General features: G+C 37.0%; 1 protein-coding gene across 7 annotated transcripts in view; it reads left to right on the top strand.

The window, feature by feature from the left end:
• Positions 1–21,940, top strand: part of PSD3 (pleckstrin and Sec7 domain containing 3) — a 789,820-nt gene that overhangs the window by 498,658 nt on the left and 269,222 nt on the right. The window lies entirely within an intron of this gene.

Below are 21,940 nucleotides of genomic sequence, written 5' to 3'. Positions count from 1 at the left end.
GGATTATTTGGCATTTTTGGTGTTGAACTGTGTAAGTTTTTTAAATATTTTGGATACTAACCCTTTATCAGATATGTCCCATTAAGTATTGTCTTTCAGTTTTGTTGATTGTTTCCTTCACTATGCAAAATCTTTTAATTTTGGTTTATGCCCAATAGTTTATTTTTGGTTGGTTTCTCTTGCCTTAGGAGACTTATCTAGAAAAATGTTACTACAGCCAACATGAGAGAAATTACTAGCTGTGTTCTCATCTAGGATTTTTATGGTTTCAGATCTCAAATTTAGGTCTTTCATCCATTTTTAGTTTATTTTTGTGTATGGTGTTATAAAGCGGCCCAGTTTAATTTTTTTGCACGTAGCTGTCCAGTTTTCCCAGCACCATTTATTGAAGAGACTATCTTTTCTCCATTGCCTCTTTTGTCATAGATTAATTGACCATCTAAGTGTGAATTTATTTTTGGGTTTTCTATTCAGTTCCATAGATCTATGTATCTGTTTTTATGCCAGTATCATACTATTTTGATTACCACAGGTTTGCGATCTATCTTGAAATGTGGAATTGTGATAACTCCAACTTTATTCTTCTTCCTCAAGATTACTTTGACTATTCAGTGCCTTTTGTGGGTCCATACAAATTTTAGGATTCTATGTTCTAGTTCCGTGAAAAATGCTTTGGTATTTTGATAGGGATTGCATGGAATTTGTTGGTTGTTTGGATAGTATAGACATTTTAACAATATTAAATCTTCCAATTGTTGAGCATGGAATATCTTTCCATTTTTTATGTCATCCTCAATATCTTTCATCAGTGTTTTATAGTTTAAAGAGTACAGATCTTTCACCAGCTTAGCTAAATTTATTCCTGGGTATTTTATTCTTTTTGGTACAATCATAAATGGGATTGTTTTCTTAATTTCTCTCTCTGCTAATTTGTTATTAGTTGTATGGAAATGCTACTGATTTTGGGGTATTAATTTTATGTCCTGCAACTTTACTGGATTCACATTTATTACTTCTAGTAGTTTTTTGGTGGAGTATTTAGGATTTTCTATGTACAGCATCATGTCATCTGCAAATAGTGACAGTTTAACTACTTCTTTACCAGTGTGGATGCCTCTTATTTTTCTTGTCTGATTGCTGTGACTAGGCCTTGTAATATTATGTTGATTAAAAGTGACAAGAGTGGACATCCTCGTCTTGTTTCTGATTTAGAGGGAAAGCTTTCAGTTTTTCACCACTGAGTATGATGTTAGCTATAGGGTTTTCATACATGGCCCTTATTATGTTGAGTTATGTGACCTCTAAACCCACCTAGTTGAGAGTTTTTATTATGAATGGATGCTAAATTTTGTTGAGTGCTTTTTCTGCATCTACTGAGATAATCATATGATTTTTATCCTTTGTTTTGTTGATATGGTGTATCATATTGATTAATATTGAACCATCTTTGCAATCCCACAATAAATCCTACTTGAGCACAGTGAATGATCCTTTTAAGATGTTGAATGTGGTTTGGTAATATTTTGTTGAGGATTTTTGCATCTATGTTCTTGAGGGATATTGGCCTGTAGTTTTCTTTTCTTGTGATTTCTCTTGTTTTGATATTAGTATAATGCTGGTAGTTTCTATTTTTTAATCAGATATATTAGTATATAGTTTATGGCATAAAAAATGCTTTCTTACCCATTACCTCAAAAATCTTTGGCAGAGCAAAATATAATACTGAGTTTTGCTATACACATATATTTTGTCTTCCTAAAAAGCTATTTGGTTAAAATGAAACTACTTAACCTTAAAATAATAGACGCAGTCAATTTTAGGAATAAAAATAAAATAATGCTAGAACAAACAAGTCAGTCTTAGAGTTGGAGTTGTCCATAGATAAAGTGTACTGCCTCTGTAAATGTGGCTTCCTTGACTTGGAAGTGTCTAAGCGTAGACTGGGAAGTTAGCTGGGGTACTAAAGAAGAGGTTCAGCTAAAAGAAAATTTGGACTAAGTGACTTTTAAAGTCTCTTTCAAATAAGGTTCTGTGGTATGTAGTTTGTTATAGTTAATATAGATATGGATGTGTTTTAAGCAAGATGACTAATAATACATAGCAAAGAAGGTGCCTTTGAAGATGTTTTCTGCTTCTGCCAATGTTGTTATGTGGCTTGCAAAAGTTTTATTCATAGGAGTCCTCTAAAACATAGAACAAGGTAAAAGCCTGGATTTAGTAATTTCCTCAGACCAAACCGTCAATTTCAGATTTTTAAATTTTTCCCAAGGACTTTGTCTTTTGACAAATACTCCAGTACAGCCTTGGTTAAGAGGACCTTTATAATTAAATCATCCTCATATTATAGATAAGGCAGTTGAAGTGTTTGAGTAACATTTCTGCATTCCTAAAGTCGGACTCTAGAGTCTTAACTTTTTTTTTAAGCCTATTTATTTATTTTGAGACAGAGAGAGAGAGAGTCTGCACAAGCAGGTGAAGGGCAGAGAGGAGAGGAAGAATCCCAAGCAGGCTCTGCACCATCAGTACAGAGCCCGATGCAGGGCTCAAACTCATGAACCATCAGTTCATGACCTGAACTCAGATCAAGAGTTGGACAATGCTTAACTGACTGAGCCACCCAGGTGCCCCCAGAGTCTTAACTTTGATTTTATATTTTATGCTGTCTTTTGGAAGAAGTTTATAAAGCTCATAAAGAAGCTGGCAGTTTGGTAAAGATGATTCCTTAGTGATTGGTCATCTCTCTTGAAATCTTTAAAAAAAAAAAAAGAGGAACTTCATAAATGCTATAGACCAAACTTGTTACTTTGTCAGTCTCAGTGGAGTCTACTAATATTCCTCTTCCAAGGTGCCTCCTAGAAACTTGTTTATCAGCTTGAACAGGACAGAGTGCTTCTGAAACAGGCTATGTGCCTGTCAAAAGTCACAGCAAAATTTTCAATCTCTGTTTTCATTCTTTCCTATTAACCTTCTCCTGATATAAGATAACTATGTTATCACTTATATTCCTTAATCCTTTATTCTCACAAGTTCTCTACATCAGCTGCCTGACAGTTTTACAGATGTCTGTGGCAATTGGGTAGAGTCTGAAGTTCTGTGATGTCTGTTTTTGCACATTGTCTAGGCATTTGTGCTAAACTCTGTTCTACTTTGCCTTCTTTTTTTTTTTTGACCTGTTTTTCCCATTTTATTTTATTTTTTTGCACCAAATTCCTTTCCTTTAAACCTCATGATATCTCCAAGTTACAAGATTTCCCTGACTTTTTTTTTAATGTTTTTATTTATTTTTGAAACAGAGACAGACCATGAGCAGGGGAGGGGCAGAGAGAGAGGGAGACACAGAATCTGAAGCAGGCTCCAGGCCCTGAGCTGTCAGCATACAGCCTGACGCGGGGCTTGAACTCACGGACTGTGAGATCATGACCCAAGCTGAAGTAGGACGCTTAACCGACTGAGCACCCAGGCGCCCCTAAAATTTCCCTGACTTCTTGCTTTCTTTTGTCATCATTTCCTATTTTTCTCTTACCACCATATTTCACCTCCTAAGGGCTTTTAGGGTTTTTACTTAAAGATTGTATGACATTTCAAATCTTAGAAGACCTTGTACTCAAGAACACAACTGAGACATGACTATATGTGATAGTCATATATTTTCTTTTTATTAATTTTTTTATTAACGTTATGCCTTCAGAACTTTAAAAAAAAGGGGGGGGGGCACCTGGGTGGCCCAGTTGGTTAAATGTTTGACTCTTGGTTTGAGCTTAGGTCATGATCTCATGGCTTTATGGGTTCGAGTCCCGTATCTGGCTCTGCGCTGGCAGCATGGAGCCTGCTTGGGATTCTCTCCCTCTCCCTCTCCCTCCCTCTCTCTGCCTCCCCTCCATTCATGCTGTCTCTGTCTCTCTCAAAATGAATAAGTAAACTTTAAAAAATAATAAAAATAAAAATGCCTTCAGTATTCCCATATCCTAGAGATAAAATTTTGGAGTATTTCCTTACCTTCCTTTTTATCTGTCTGTGAATCTGAAGGATTTAACCTCTTTGTAATCCCTGCCTCTGCCTACTTTCTTAGAAAAGTAAAAAACAAAACATATACAATAGTATGCTAAAGTTAGAAATCTTTTATAATTTCTTTTGGGGAAAAAAGATAGGTGAGCATATAATGGGCAACATAGGAAAACCTAAACATTGCTGGGTGATTCTAGAGAAATGAACATGAATGAATAAATGGATGAAAGAATAAAATAAAGAGAGTGAGTATAAAAGAATGTTACTTACACTATAACTTCGCACGGGAGTCCTTGCAGGAGATGGGAGGTGGGTTGTGTGTGTGGAAGCAGCAGCAGGAGGTAAGAAACCATCAAAGCCAGCTTACAATGGAAGGTTCATTGAGGGCTTGCTGGAGCCAATGTAAAATAAATCCCCCCTCTACCACATATGCTTGAAAACCATATATTAAACCCTGTTATAAAGGTGGAAAGCGATACACAAGAGCATGACTCCCAGAGGCAGGACTTACTGGGTACCTTCTTATAGAGATTGGCTACCACAAATCCTTCTGAGCTGTTTTTGGCATTTAGTCTGAAGCCTTTTCTGTGTTCTTTTATTTACCACCTCCCACCTCATCTAATTTAGTGTATATAAGGGAGCTGGAGCAGGCAAAAGTTTATGAAATGGAAAGAATGCTTGGTTTGGATTCAGTTTATGTGTGAAAAGGATCACCAAAGCAGGCTGTATGGAAAAAACAACAACAAATAATGGTTGTTTTCTGACTCTGTCAAAATGGCAGGAATTCATCAAAGCCAGTATTGTGGCTGCTTTGGAGAAAAATGGTAAAAGAAATTATATAAACAATTAATATGCAAATACATGAAATAGATAATATATCAGAGGGTATTTAAAACTGACTCTCTGAGCATCTGGATGGCTCAGTCACCTAAGCCTTCAACTCTTGACTTTGGCTCAGGTTGTGATCTCTTAGGCTCTATGCTGGCTGTGGAACCTGCTTGAGATTGTTTCCCTCTGCCCCTTCCCTGCTTGCATGTGTGCTCACACATGCTCTTTCTATCTCTCTAAAAAAAAAAAAAGAAGAAGAAGAAGAAGGGGCACCTGGGTGACTAAGTCAGTTAAGCACTAGACTCTTGATTTTGGCTTAGGTCATGATCTTACGATTCAGGAGATCGATCCCCTTGTCAGGCTCTGTGTTGGCAGTGCAGAGCCTCTTTGGGAAGCTGTCTCTCCTTCCCTCTGCCCCTCCCCCTCTCACGCTCGCTCTATTTCTCTCTCTCTCAAAATAAATAAACTTTAAAAACAGACAAACAAAAAACCTGACTCCTTTTCTGCAATTTTGCTTCATGTTTTCTTTTAAAATTGGAGCAAAAATACATTAAGGCTCAAAAGGTTAAGACATTATAATTATAAAACTAAAAGCAAATTCAGGGGCACCTGGGTGACTCAGTGGGTTAAGCGTTTGACTTCAGCTCAGGTCATGATCTCACATTTCCTGAGTTTGAGCCCCAAGTCGGGCTCTGCTGACAGCTCAGAGCCTGGAGCCTGCTTCGGATTGTGTCTCCCTCTCTCTCTCTGCCCCTTCCCTGTTCCCTCTCTCTCTCTCTCTCTCAAAAATAAAACAAAAACATTAAAAAAAAATTTTTTTTAATGAAAGCAAATTCGAATGTTTTGACCACAGTTATGATGTGTGACCTTACACCAATCACAGGTGCTCTGGGCAGAAGCATGACAATTGCTAAATTGGGTATGTATTTAAGGAAAGTTCCCCTAATTCCCAATCTGTAACATTTTTTAAATTGACACTTTCTTCTAAATGGCTCTAGTCCTTACAAAAAAAATAAGTCTGTTATAAATGGAATGTTAGAGTGAATTGCATTATTATCTAAAAAAAAAAAAAACAATTGAAAAACATGATTTACTTTGATGGTTTATTTTTATTTAATCTTGTTTTTGCTTTTGAATTGTATACTGGAGAAGAAAACAAAAAAAAACTTTTTGATACTGGGACTCCTTTAAAAAAGGCTGATTTGAGTTCTGCTGGCTAATTTTCATTCTTTCTAACTGCACTATTTTTTCATGTCTGAAGAATTTCAGGTTTTGTCCAGAGGTTTGAATTTTTTTTTTTTTTTAAGAAGGTGCATCCTTGATCAAGCACATCTCTTTGGAGTCTGGCAGGGGGCTGGGCCAGCTGCCATTGTGCCACTCCTCTTTGCATGGGGAAGGTGGAGATGATCATACTAACACTGTAGTCTCTGTGACAGAGCTATAAATTGAGAGTTATTACTTTGTAGTCAATTCTTTTGATTTATAAAATTCTCATTCCATATGAGAGCAATTTAGCCATTTTTAAACCACATATATGTTTTGAAACCATGGACCTAAATCAGACATGGAGAATAGTTCATAGAACAAAAATGGTCTGTTATAAAAGTTAATCAGCTCATGTTACTCCCTGCTTAAAACTCTTCATCCTATTACTTCCCTCCACACTTAGGAAAATAAATTTAGACTCCATATCAAAACCTACAAGGCTCATATGATCGGACTCTTGACATCATCCCCCTATACTCACCTCCACCTCATCTCTTGCCAATTTTTCTCTTAGTGTACAAGCTCCAGCCATACTGGCCTTGTTGCCACTCTATGATTACACTAAGCTCATTCCTACTCTCAGCTTTTTTAGCTGTTGGCCCCTCCTCATTAATATGCAGCCTGCTCAAAAATTCAATTCTCAGGCATCTATGCCTCTGCATTGCCTAGAAGAGTGAAAACTGTATTTCCCTTATCCCTTGCTGCTTGGGTTCAGATTTGTGATTTAAGTTTGGCCATTAGAACTCCATGTGAGATGAACATGAGCCATAAAGAGGCCCAAGTCTGCTTGAAATAGTGCTGCTCTTTCTGCTGGAGTTTCATTCTTCTGTGGCTTCTGTGGCAGATATCCAAATGTCCATTGCTTGTGTGCCTGTCCAGAGGCAGGATGTGGGGTGCCATTTATGGTGGTTGCGGTGGCAGCACTGTCCTGATCATGGCCAAGGCAGTGCTTCCTGTAGCAGTTCAGTTCTGCAGTACGGCTCTGGAAGTATTTCCTGGACATTCAGCCTGGATTTTTTATTAGCCTTCTAGCAATCTGTAAAATGTTTAATATCCAATAAGTAATAGTCTTAAACTTCCTAAGTAGATCCCATTCTCTGTACTTGCACCCCAACTGATACCGCCACCATGCCTGCCCTCTCAAGTAGCACTCACCCGCCCCAACCATTACATTCTATTCGATTACCCTACTTTATGTTCTTCATAGCACTTAAGCAACCTGGAATGAATCATGTATTTGCTTATTCATATGTTGGCTGCTTTCCTCACTAAAACCTATGTTCTATGAGGTTAGATCCTTTGAATTTTTTACCACTGTGCCCATCAATACCTAGAACAACGCCTGACATGGTGGAGTCTCAGTACATGTTTATTGAATGAATGTATGTGTCAACTCCAGTTTTAGGGTAGCTTCCAAGAGGATTGAGACAGAAACTGAAGACTGCAATGTGTTTCAGTAAAAAAAGAAAAACCAGCATTATTAATAAGTAGTATTCATCATGGGCTGTAGAGCAACAAGGCCTTGTGTTTGTCATGCCTGCCATAAATTTTAACAGCTGAGGCAGAACCTTGATACCTGTGTTTGGAAAACATTTTCAAGTAATCTTCCTTAAAAAAAAAATCTATTATATTTAGCAAATGAGACTAAGTGTAAAGACGTTTAGTCTCTAGAAATAAATTGCATTTTAAAATTACTGTCAATTTACAAGCTAGGTAATTTAGAGTTTGTAGAGTTTCTTGAACAAACTGAATTAGGATAATTTAATTTTTTTAACATTTATTTATTTTTGAGAGACAGAGAGAGACAGAGTGTGATCAGGGGAGGGGCAGAGAGAGAGGGAGACACAGAATCTGAAGCAGGCACCAGGCTCTGAGCTGTCAGCACAGAGCCCGACGCGAGGCTCAAAATCATGACTCATGAGATCATCACCTGAGCCGAAGTCGGACACTTGACCAACTAACCCACCCAGGCGCCCCTGAATTAGGGTAGTTTAAAGAATATCGAAATAGTCTTTTCTTATAGTGTTACAATTTGTAGATGGACAATAAACAAATACATACATGAATACATCAATAAAATAACTATCCTCAAATTGGGTTTTTTTAGATCTGCCTAGTCTAGAGCAGTACTTTTTAAATTAGTGAATCATTAAATCAATCTAGTGTTTTGTGGCTAGCATTTCTTTTATTAAAATGGAATAGATAAGAATGTAGTACATATAGGAAAGGTAAGTGTTACTTTTTGAAATTTTGGTTCAGATATATATTATATATGTGTGTGTGTCTTGTATGTGCTGGATCATGATAAAAATGTTATTTGTTACTGACGGCTGGAGTAAAAACTTCTGAAAAAACACAGAGAGACAACTGTATGATCCACAACTCATCACTGATGGCTCTACCCAGAGGTACTACTAAGATTAAAAGTTAGAAATTTGTCTGTGGATAAACTTACTTTTTTTAAAACTCTGGCCTGGAGCAGACATCTAAGGTTATTTTCAGTATTCACAGGAATGAGAAGTGAGGAGAGAGCAGTGGACTGCCCCTGTATTAAATGTGCAATAGATATTTTACCATAGTCTCTGATATAGACCTTTCAGTTTCACAAGTAGAGAAAAGGAGTTTTACTGTAATTTTTGCAATTATTTTCTCATTGTCATATGTGTAAAGAAGGAAGAAAGAGCAAATGAGGATTGAAGTGAGCCCCATTAAGTGTAAATTAGGTATGACTTCTCAGTCTCTTTCCCCTTACCTCCATGGTGAGACCAGGCACCTTGTCAAGACTATAACTATAAATAAATATTCTTTACATCATTGCCATTACAACAAGGTTGTTTGTTACCTGGCCAAAAGTAGGTGAGGTTGTCCATGGCAAAGCCCCGCCTGCCCTCTATTGTCTTTAGAAATTCAGCTCTAGTCCCAAACTTTCACATCACACTCGACCAGACAAAAACTGTGGTTCCTGCCCTCCAGAGAAGCCTGATTGGTATTTTTCTGTTTTTATTCAAGCACTCTTATTTGGGACTCTTACTTCCTGTCCCACACTTTCCAGTCTCACACTGTACTCTTCTGAGGGGTCTAATAATTTCTCTCTATCTTGTTACATTTCCAGTGAATCTTACATTAGTATAAGAAGCTAAAATTAGCAGGAGGCAATACTCATAAAACCAAGCTAATGGACCCTGAATCCCATATGTACTACTACTGACCTTGGGAATGTTATTAATTGTTTGAGTCTTGCTGTCTCATATGGGAATATAGGAGTAATGACCATATCTATGTCATAGTCTTGTAACTTTTCCTTTTTCAGATAATTTGTAAGTAAGTGCTCAGGACTCTGCCTTGCAATAGTAGTAAATGTTTTTGGTGGGGAGCTGCTGCCCTTAAATCCTAAGCCTCCCTGCCCTGAAACTGCCAAATTAATGTGCTCAGAAATCAATGACATAAATATTTTTTGAGAATCTGCTGCTCATCTGTTGCTATGCAGAATATAGGAAAAGGTTTCAAGGAACTTATAGTTCTCTGCAGAGGAGAAAAACTCTTGTATACTTGACATGTGTGTGGAGGAGAAAGGAAGGAATAGGGTTCCTGGAAAGGAGAGGAGGGTGAACTGTGAGGTGTTTTTTGAATGGTGTTTTTGAATGGTTCTTTGCTGCCCACCCCCCACCCCCACCCCCGCCAAATGAAATCTGAATCCCAGTTTATTAACTTTATTGTCTTAAGTAACTTTATCTGGCCCCATTTTATCAGCAAATTTCTTCTCCATTGGTTGAAATTGTGAAACCATGTAATATTCAGAAGATTGTTTGGCTGGTGTGTCATCAGGACAGAAGGAGTTAGATGAGTTGAATGTTTAATGTCATTGAGCAGCTTGATGTAGCCATTTCCAGTAGGGATGAGCGTGCAATGGACCACAAATCTCAGAGTTCCTCAGCTGAAGTTTCTGTATCCATCTCTGAGCTAGGAGATTGCCAGTTGGACCAAAAATATCTCTAAACTCACTAGCTAAGGCTTCTTCTCCTCTGTACTATGCATGGATAGGCACTGCCAGTGCTCTAGTGTATGGCTCTTTTGATATTCTTCCTTGGCTAACAAATAGCTGACGATGAGTATTTCTTTAGACATTATAATGTATGCAGTCAAAGTGAATCCTTCTAGCTTGTTGAGCTAATTTTTGATTATCTAATACATAGTTGTAATAGAAAAATTAGGAAATAAAGATAAGCAAAACAAAAGAAAAATTCTCCCATGATGACATTTTGCAGAATAGCAGTGCATTGTATATTTTTTAAATTACTTTGCTACATATCAAACAACCCCAAAATTTCTATGACTTAGATTTATTTCCTGCTGTGACTGAGCTCTGCTCCAAGTGTCTTCTCATTTAGAGATCCAGCCTAAAGGAGTGGCCCCTCTGTGGACAAACCCTTTCTTGTGATAGGAGGAAAAACAGGAGAGGCTGAGCCCAACTACAGTGAATTTAAAGCTTCTACTGGTGTGTGACATAGATCATATTCGAATACTCATATGCCATTGGCCAAAGCAAATTACATGGCTATGGCCAACATCAATGGATTAGGTAGCTTTCCTTGGGAAAACTTGGGAGTGGGGTTTATTTAGGTATTTGTGAAAAACAGTACAATTTATGATAGTTTTGGTCACAAAACTATTCCCTTTCTTCACACTCAAAATACGTATGTATTCAGTGATACAGCAACCACATTCCACTTTTCTGTTCATAAATACTTCCTTCCACAGGCGAAATACACTCACCCCCTCTCCAGACAAGAGACATGCAAGAACAGCCTGTGTTGCACTCCTTAGAAGTTTTATGCTATAGCCATAAATGAACATGAATTTAAGTGATGTGGTCTACTTTTTTTCAACTTACATGTTTAAGAATCTTTACGTATCAATATATATTTTAATAAAAGTTTAATATTTGCATTGCATTTCATTATTTATGCTATAAGCCTAATTAACCAGTCCTCTGTTAGTAGATATTTTGTTTCTAGTTTAAACATTTTTTTTCATTCCTTCATTATTTACTTAGGAATTGCTGAGTCAAAAGATAAATACATATTTTTAGTGCTTTTTATTTCTATTACAAAATTGTACTCCAGAAAGGCTATTCTGTGCTATTTCTGTACGTATTTGACAGGTGAAAATACTATCTCATTGTCTCCTTTTTTTTTTGTATTAGTTTCATTATGTTTTTTGAAACTTGTAGTATTTCTTCATTTTGAATTGCCTGTTTATTACTTTTTTCCAATTTTTTAAATTGGGATTTTCATCTTTTTTCTATTAGATCTCTGAAATTTGTATTTTAATGATTTTTTTCTATCATATATTCTGCTTATTTCTTTCTAGCCTGTCTTTTAACTTTGTTATTTAAAAAATTTTTTTAATGTTTTTATTTAGTTTTGAGAAACAGAGAGAAACAGAGAATGAGTGGGAGAGGCAGAGAGAGAGGGAAACACAGAATCTGAAGCAGGCTCCAGGCTCTGAGCTGTCAGCACAGAGCCTGATGTGGGGCTCAACCTCATGAACCATGAGATCATGACCTGAGCTGAAGTCAGACACTTAACCAACTGAACCACCCAGGTGCCCTAACTTTGTTATTTTTTAAACTTTCAGTTTTTAAATCTTAAGCAGGGCAAAGACATTATGGATAGTATACTGTGTGAAGATGGAAGAAGGTAGAATGAAGAAGATGGGCTCACTGGAACTAGGCAGCAGGTCTCTCAGTAACCTGGCAGGCCTGGGATGGAAACTCAGTAGGAAGCACTGGGATTCTCTTATTTTCCCTTACCCGTGTTGTTTAAGGTTTCCCACTGTGGAAGTTCATCTTCCCAGAACTGGTCTTCTCACAAAAGAACATTCCCCACTTATAATCTAATAGAAAAAAAATGTTCAGAATAAAGTAAATGATCTTTATTTTAGTGATAGTAAAGTTAGTATCTGTAGAGAAGATAGAAATACATGTTTTCAGTTGGGAAGCAATAGTTCGGTACATTATACCTTGCTTTGATTTTTGCTTTATCATCTTTTTGGCATCTTTGTTTTAGATCTTATCTGCCAAGAAGTTAGTTTTTGATTAATAAGCTTTTTTTTTTTTTTTGAAAATCATTACCACAATTTTAGGAACAAACCAGTGATGTTGCAGTATTTTCAGGGTTAAAAGCACTTGCATTAATGTGAAATTCATTGTCAATATTCTTTAGGCCAAATTTTGAAAATGATTGCTTTGAGATTCAACTGCATTCATTTCTATTCACTTGGCTTTAAAATGCAAGGTTTACTTACTGATTTTCAGGTTTAGTGTTACACATTCTCATTAGAAACACACTCATGTTATTTAATTTTTATTAAGAAAAAACAAACTAAAGATTGGCGATTGGTCTTTAGACATAGCATCCATTGTACTGTAATCACACAGTCTTCTGTGGAAGTTATTTGTATGTTATTTATTTTAACAGTTACACTTCCAAGGGAATTTTCTATGTGGGAGTGTTTTCTGTGGGTGATTATTTCCACCAACAAAAATGGCACATTGTTAATTGTTTATATTCTTAGAAGTTTTTTTTAAACTTATCCTTGAAAAGTAAATGCTTGATCTCCTCAGAGTTCATGTAATCTCATGATAGTGAAGAATTTAAGGAAAAGAATTAAAAATTTTTTTTTCAACGTTTATTTTTTATTTTTGGGACAGAGAGAGACAGAGCATGAACGGGGGAGGGGCAGAGAGAGAGGGAGACACAGAATCGGAAACAGGCTCCAGGCTCTGAGCCATCAGCCCAGAGCCTGACGCGGGGCTCAAACTCCCGGACCACGAGATCGTGACCTGGCTGAAGTCGGACGCCTAACCGACTGCGCCACCCAGGCACCCCAAAGGAAAGGAATTTTAATTTCAACCTCCTGAATGTCTGATTAAGTACCGTTAGGTATGTTGGAGGGGATAATAACTCTGGGTAAGCCATTCCTGAGCTAGGTGGGTACTGTGTAGCTGCAGGTTTCATTTGCATATTGGTCAGTGAGCTCCACTCTCTTTTACAGGCACAGAGGGCATGAGAAAATTCTGTCATGGTTCATAAACTACGAATTCATCAAGAAAAGAACCCCTGTAACAAGGAGAACAATGAGAAAGCTCAGGGACTGTTGGTGGCATTGGCTTCTTTTTAGTGGAGTCCTACTAGCAAAGAATTCAAGCACACTCTATGCAACTCTGGACACTGGCAAATAAGAGTTTTCTCTTGCTGGAATTTTTCACCGTTCTTATCCTCACAAAAACACAAAAATCAAGACAGTATCATAAAAGAGATAAGAGAAGGACATTTTAGGAGAACATAAAAATGGCCCCGGTAAGCAGTGCACAGAACAATGAGGTGCCTCTTGTAAAGGGTACCAATTAAGGTATAGGTATTTTTCAAAAGGTAACATTTTAAGTCATTTCTGTTGTATAACTCTGAGAACAATCTATAGCGGGTTTACACACACACACACACACACACACAGGTATGCATACACATGTACATAAGATTTCCCTATTTTATAGAGTTGAAAACTGGAGCTTAACATATAGCACAAATTTCCCCAGATAGTAAAATGACACCTCTCCCCATACCACCATCTTTCTTAACCACTGTCCTGTGTTGCCTCAGTGTAATGTACTTAATTAATCAGGTCATATTTTGAAGTTATTGGGGAGAATGTGGATCTTAGAATTACAAACAGTTCCATCTATTTCCAGTCGATCTTGAACATGTAGAAACAACTGTTGGTTACAAATTGTTGATTTCAGCCTTCCTCTACAGATGGATGAGTTATCAGTGTAATACCTGCAGCAGTAAATGTCACTCTGAGTATCTGAAGTATCTGAGACATTCTGAGTACTCTGAGTATCTGAGACATTCTGCCTTGAGAAGTACAATGTTAAGATTAGAACTTGAAGAGTTTTTTGGTTTTGCTTTTATTTTCAATTCTTTCACATAATTTTCATATAATGTATAGGTAAAAAGTCCCAAGAGCCATAAATGGTCCTATAAACATAGTATTTCACATGGAGACATTTTCATGATTTTTTTACCAGATTGAAAAAGATTGAGATGAAGTATTGTCTATAAGTTTCTACTGTTTAAGTAGGTTTTTATACCCTTGGGAGAGCTTATGGCTATGCTATTGTAAAGCTGGTTGCAACTGGTAAATAATTCCATCTTAAATGTAAATATCTACTTAAAGACAAACACTAAACATTATCAAATAAACTCCGTGCATTTGAGGAAAATTCACCTTGACAGATATTTGTGTGTTTCTTGGAATTTATTTGTTGTGTCCTATTATTGGGAAACCACTTTTTGTTTCTTTCACAATGAAGTAATGATGACATTAGCACATATATGTTTGGTTTAACTGGATTGTAATATAAGTGATCTATTATATTCTTTTAATAATCAATATGATTCTGTTTTGTTTTGTATGAGAGGACCTTGCTATATGCTATGTTTTAAGCTATGCAGTCTTTACACAGGGGCTTGGTAAAGTAGTATACTATACATGGGTTTAAAATTTGTAGCAAGCTGAATGTTTTGTCATTGAAATTATATCAACTCAAAATATCCAACTCCAACTTTGAGTTGTACCAGTTTTTTTTGTTTTTGTTTTTGTTTTTTATTTTTTTTATTTTTGGGACAGAGAGAGACAGAGCATGAACGGGGGAGGGGCAGAGAGAGAGGGAGACACAGAATCGGAAACAGGCTCCAGGCTCCGAGCCATCAGCCCAGAGCCTGACCCGGGGCTCGAACTCACGGACCGCGAGATCGTGACCTGGCTGAAGTCGGATGCTTAACCGACTGCGCCACCCAGGCGCCCCTAGTTGTACCAGTTTTTAAAGTGTCATTTCCTGTGACCAATAGTTTTTTAGTTATAATATTTAAGAGAAGATACTATTTTATGAAATTGTGAAACTTTAAATCTGCAAGGACCTTAGAGATCATACCTTCTATACAGATGAGTAAACTGATGCCTTGAGATGTGAAGGGACTCTTCCAAGGTTTTATAGCAGGATGGTGGCATTGCTTCAACTTCACTTCAGTGTTTTGCATCTCAGTCCAACACCCTATTTTACCGTGTCTTTAAACCTAGGCAGAGGTAAAGAAAAAAGATGAAAAGAAAGGACAAAAGGAAAGAAGGGCTCAATATTCTGTGGGTTGGTTTTTAGTGTGATGTTGTGAAATCCATTGGTCTTGGAGTCTAAAAGTTTAGAGGTTTGGCTTCTGTTCTGTTTTTTCCCTTGTTAAATTTGTCCTGTTTTCCTCTTAAATAAAAACAATTTCTCTAGTGTTTTATGTATCTGGACTATTTTTGTGTTTTGTTTGTTTTTGATGGGTAAATGAGCCTATAAACATTTTGTTTTATAAAGTAAAATTTCTTTAAATCTTTATTCTCCAAAGTTTAGATCATTTGTAAATAGATAACTGTGTTTAATGGTAAAATTATAGACCCCTAAACAGCTGTCTAGAAGCTGTTATTTCATCTTCCAGGCCTGCTAAATGATGAAGCTGTGCTTCTGCTTATTCTTAGCTCACAAAGCAAATTGTTTATTTTCTCAAACACAGTTTTCAGGTTATTAGAAGTATTGCAGAAAGGCTTAAGATGATGGATGTGGGGTGTAGCCTCTAAGCAATGTTCCCGCTGTTTAAGTGGTGTTTTATATCTTGAAGAACTTGATCCAGAAGATAACAACCATACTTTAGAAATTACATCATATTTCCAATTAATATTAATATATATATATACCCTTTCAATGACTCATTCATTATAATCTATAAAATATTCATATCCTAACGGTGTATGTAATAATTCTTGGGCTTTGTGTATCTTTTTAAATTGTGTCTAAGCGATTAAATTAAGAAATCTGTTTTCAGAGGGAAACAGAGTTGCTGAGTTATTTTCCGTCTTTGTTTTTAAACGATATGTTTAATGTTAACATGAAAGCCCCAGCAGGTGGTGGTGAATTTCTTCGATCCCATTTCTCTAATTCTTGGCTTAGGAAAATGATAACAGGGTTTGACTGAAGTAAGATTCTATCAAATCCTGTTGCAAATATGGAAGCCTCACCTCATAAAAATTCTCCAGGAATATTGTTATTGATTAACTGCCTGTGGGAAAAATTTTATACTTGGGAATAAGTTCAAAAAGTTAAACATTGGGGTGCCTGGGTGGCTCAGTCAGTTAAGCGTCTGACTTCAGCTCAGGTCATGACCTCACGGTGTGTGAGTTCCGGCCCCATTTCGGGCTCTGTGCTGACAGCTCAGAGCCTGGAGCCTGCTTTGAATTCTGTGTCTCCTTCTCTATCTGCCTCTCCCCCACTTGTGCTCTGTCTCTCTCTCTCTCTCTCTCAAAAATAAATAAGTGTAAAAAAATTTTTTTAAAAAGTTAACCATTCACCAGTGGTTAGTGAAGAAAGAAGGAAATAAGAACAGAAGCTATAGCTTGATTTTTGTTGTTTTAAGACCTTACTACAGTTCATACAATGTGTAATACTGAGAAGAATCTTAATAAACTGGTTTAAATAATGGAAGTAATTAAAATCTTTTACATATTACTTTTTCCAGTGTCTTAAAACACACCTGTTCTGGGGTGCCTGGCTGGCTTATTCAGTGGAGTGTGCAACTCTTGATCTCAGGGTGGTGAGTTCAAGCCCCACGTTGGGCTTAGAGATAAATCCAGACTCACACACACACACATACACACACTCATTCTGTATCTCAGTATGCCTATCCACAAGTTTCTTATGATTAATTTATCTTTCATACTACTTGAATTCCTTTTATTTTTCTCTTATCATATCTTGCCCAATAATCCTTATACTACCTGAGATCTTTACCTAGAATTGTAAACATCCCAGCAAACATTTTTTGAGGAAACCCTTCTTCATACAGAATAATTGACCAAATGAAATTAGCCAGCTCACTAAATATCAAACTATGGTTTTTACCACATTCTATGTTGTCACCATGAAATAAACTCAAAAATCAAATGTTTGGTCCTCTTTCTTAATTGTAACTAGGATATCAATTTAGGTAGATTAAATTGTGATAATAAATGATCCCAAATTATATAATGGCCAAATACAGGTTTATTTTCCTTCTTACCCAGTTGTCCAAGGCAGATCTTCCTGGTGAGCAAGTTGCTTTTTTCTATGAAGAAAAATAGCAACCTGTTTCCATTTTGTGGCTTTAGCAAACCTAGGAATACCTTAATTTTTCTATATCTTGCTTGTAAAAGGGGAAAGAGAACATGGTGGGGGAGGGGTGTAGTTCTTGAAAAGGTTGGCCTGGAAGTAGGGCACAGTGCTTCCAGTCACATTTCATTGGCAGGCATCTAGCTGAAAGTGGGGTTGAGAAACAGTATCTGGATAGTTCCAGCAATACCCCTATTAACCCTAAGTTAATTCCATCTGTTTTCTTTTTACTAATTTTAGTGAAGTTACTAGAAATTTTCAAATTATATATGTGACTTTCATTATATTTCTGGTAGATAGTGCTGCCCAAACCAATGATGGTATAATTTAAGGCTGAACACCTCTTCCCTATCCTAGTCAGAACAGCCATTCTGATAAAGTGGTGGAGCCATATTGTTAGAACTAGCTCAATTAAAACAAAATATTTCCTGTTTAAATTTATATTGATGAACTAGTAACATCATAACTTGTTGAATGACTGTGATACTGTGTTATTGTAATATAGTAAAAACCTTGATAATTGTGGATGGAAGTTATAATTAGTGCCTGAATTAAAGTATATTTTAAAAGGAATGTACTTCTATTTGCTTCTAGGAATATATAATAATACAAGTTAAGCAAAGTGCTGCTTAGTAAAATAGGTCACACACAATATTAGAAAGAGAATAGCTTTTGCGATCTTAGTGGATTTAACATTGAATTTAAGTCCCTATTTTAACTGAATCACTTTCTTCAGTTCAGCTAATTTCTCTAAAACCCATCTCTAAAACGAGATTAATAATGTCTACCTAGTAAGGTGTGTCATAGGATTAAATGAAATAATGTAAGTGAAGTTTCTGACATATATAAAGTTCCCTGGGAAGCATACTCTGAGTCAGAGGTTAACTTGTAGGAAGTTTATTAGGTAGAGGAATCCCAATCCTACCAGGGAGATGGAGCAGGGTGGGGGTGCTGTGGAGAAAAGAGGAAAAGAAGTTGGACTGTGATTCAGTGGGGTGTAGAGGGGCCAGGCAGCCATAGACTCCTCATCAGATCCAAGTCATCCCTCCCTAGAGGCAGTGAACTTGGGCCAGACAGCTTTCTTCAGCTCAGGGCAATTCTCAGAGAAAGCTAATCGGTGAGTCTGGATATGTTCTTCCTTCCTGAAAGGGCATCTGGACAGCCCAGCATAGTTTCCACCCAGGAATATTCATTACCTTTTCCCTCGTATTACAAAGTTTACTTTACAATAGGAAAATATGCTATTGTGTTGTATGAAATTACCATAATTAATTTAACCATTTGAATTTTTTCCTGTGCTTTCCCATTACAGTGACATTTTTCAGTTCATCTCTTGAAGCATAAATGTAAGAGCTTTTCTGAGTTCTTCTGAGAGAAGAACTGCCAGGTCATAAGGTAGACAAATTAAGCTTTATAAGATAATGCAAAATTGTTTTCTAGTGTTTATATGGAAGAAGAGCAAGACAGGTAGGATGGGACCCCAGAAGGTTTTAATGGTGGTGATTATATTCTATTTTATATAATGGAGGTAGAGGGTTGATGGGTGTTTCTTTCATTATATTTAATATTTTGCATAAACATTTTATGTATTGTTTTGTGTATATCAATTATTACATAATAAAAATGTCCCTTACATGGGAATAGGTAGAAGGTGCCCATAGTTCTGTGAAACCTCTCAGGGGTCTTCTAAAGTACACTGAAGAAGTCTTAAGAATTTGTTTCTATAGTACTTGATATCTTAACCAGTTATATTTCTACCATATTGTGGCAGGAGACATGAAAGATGTTATCTTGTTACTTTTTTACCTCATACTTGCACTTTCTTTCTGCAAGGCCCATTTGGGGCTGTCAGCTCAATGATTGTTGTGTCTACAGCTTCCTCTAAGAGATATTAAGATTTAATTTAGATTGTCAGCTTCCACCTAGTCAGCTCAAGTTGTGATCTCAGTATCATTGCAATATTAGCTCTCATCAGCCCTTTGTTGTTGCTTTTCTTTGTAAAGAAGCATTTCCTTTCCACTGGAGATCTTTAGTCTTCTTAGGGGTAGTCTTATCCCTAGAGAATTTGAGAATTGCTCAGGATAGCTCTGGTCCTTTTTTCTTGGTATCTGTCTTAGATTCTCTGTTTTCATTTACTGGTTCCTCTTATATTAAAATGTGTATTGGAGGGGCCCCTGGGTAGCTCAGTTGGTTGGGCGTCTGACGTTGGCTCAGGCCATGATCTCACAGCTCCTGAGTTGAAGCTTCATATCGGGCTCTGTGCTGACAGCTCAGAGCCTGGAACCTGCTTGGGATTCTTGTCCCCTTCTCTCTCTGCCCCTCCTTCGCTCACGCTCTGTCTTTCTCTCCTTCAAAAATAAATAAACATTAAAAAAATTTTTAAATATGTATTGGATTGTTTTTAATATCTAAGAGGTAGTAATATTTGGGGGGAATGGCATATGTTTCCACATACTTGGCCAGCTCTAAGGATCCCTTGAATGACTAGGGCTATCCTGAAAACTATTTAATTTATCAGAATAATTTTAACTTATTATCTAAGTAAGAAGTGCAAGAGAGGTAACCTCACTTTTTAATTAGAGTTCTGTAGGATGTTTTCCCCAGAAACTTGGGGAGCACTGTAGTGGTGGGACCAGATGAGCAGAGTTGGTTGGTGGGGTGGGAATGGTGGGTAGGTGTTTAAGGCATAGGGAACAGGAATATTTTATTATTATTTACTGTTTGGTGGCCCAGGCTTAAATAGGTACCAGGATCTTTTTAATCTTTGTTACTGAAGCGAAACTCTGGCTTGAGATGCTTTATTGTTTGTTTCATGAAACTCAGACAGAAGTATTTTCAGGTCTCAAAATCACAACTCTTTCAGAGCATCGGGATCTAGCCTTTCTACTCAATTACCCCAACTATGTCTTTAACATATGAGATTATGCTAACTGCTTCATCTGTGTTTCTTCTCTACCATTTTCTATAATTAAATGGAAATTAAATTGAAATCAAATATGGCTTGAAATTGTACCAGCCAAGATTATTAACTATAAAAAAATAAATAAGAAACTGGCCCTTCGTATGTGTAAAAATAATTAATTGGAAGGTCGTCAGGTAGTTCACAAAATGGAGGGGGAGATTATTTGAGAATTGTATTGGAAAATAGGCTCTAACCAAGGAAGGCTGACAGCAGAGGAAAATGCCAACTTGCTTCCATGAGACAGGTGTGGTCTGAACCCTGCAAACTGCCACCACTACTGTAACAGGGATGCTCAGTTGCCCCTGTGGCCTGACATCACTCCCTTGTGAACACCAGGTCGTCAAGCATAGGTCACATGGCCCTTGCTGCCAGCTTATGTGACAGAGACTGTCTGTAACCCCCCCCTCTGGCCCACGGTAAGGGTTTCCCCTAAAGTAGGAAGTTGTCCTTGATGAGTAGCCTAAAGTCAACAAATATACATTGAGTTGTTTCCCCCATTTTTCATCAAGATTTAGAGAATTCAAGTAAATTACCCAAAGTCATACATGCAGTCAGTGATGAATTCAAGATGTAAAAACACTGGCCTGTTTTGGCTCATAACCATTGCACTTTACTGCCACCTTAAGTGCTGTTAGCCTTGTAGAAGGCACAGGCATTGTCTTGGCCACATTGAAATTTGAATGAAGCAGGGAGTAGTAAATAGAAATCTGTTGCTTTGTTTGGTTGGTTGTTTTGTTTTTTGAAGGTTGCACATTTCTAATTGGTTTGGTTCCATTGGAAAAATCTGGCTCAGTATGAGAAGTTGATCATTTGATACTCTGTAATATGTATGGTCTAGCCTTTACCTATTTCAAAATGAACTAGACTCCCGAATTGTTCCAGGATTTTTCTAAACCTTTCAGGAGTTTACCTGAAGGTAAATTTATGCCAGTTCAACCTCCCACCTGGACCCTCTGCCCCAGAAATGACCTTCTGAAGCTCCAGAGCACAACTTTGGTATTACAGAAATTTGAATTGTTCCTAACAGTCTGTGTTCTATTCTTTTCTTTGATTGGAACTGCTGATTGAGAAGCTAAAATAATATGTAGTGTGAGTAGTTTGGTCCTTGTGAAAGTGAAAGCCACACATAGATTTGGAAACACAAAACATCCCTGAATTAGCAATTTTTGCAGTCCCTTTCTTGACAAGTATAACCACAGCTACTACTATTATGCTACAGTTGCTTAGATTGTTTGTCCGTTTCTTTCCTGTTTGTTGTTCAGATTCCATCTCATCATCAGCTTCCTCAGGGAAGCTTTCTAAGACTTATGACCAGCTCAGAACCTGTTGTAGACTCTAAGAGTACCTTGTACTTCTCCTCTTGGCAGTGGCACACTTTTGCCTATGGGATTGATTGTTTACTAATTAACGATTCATTGATTAATGTCTATCTCAGTGTAGACTCAGTAGGAACAGGATCTGTCTGGTTTTGTTAATATTCTGTTCCTAGTGCCTAACACAGTGAATGAGGGAAATGACAGTGGTGAACAGAATTACACAGGTCTTTTTGTCTTTTGTACTATAGAGCTGACGGTTACTCTTATGTAACACTAAGTGGTGACAATTTTTGGTGAAATTAAATATGATTTCAAATTATT

Source organism: Prionailurus viverrinus, chromosome B1 (genome assembly GCF_022837055.1).
Source record: "Prionailurus viverrinus isolate Anna chromosome B1, UM_Priviv_1.0, whole genome shotgun sequence".
In the NCBI taxonomy this organism is placed as follows: Eukaryota; Metazoa; Chordata; class Mammalia; order Carnivora; family Felidae; genus Prionailurus; species Prionailurus viverrinus.
The sequence above is the reverse complement of the archived record's forward strand: the minus strand, read 5'-3'. Positions and strand labels throughout refer to the sequence as shown.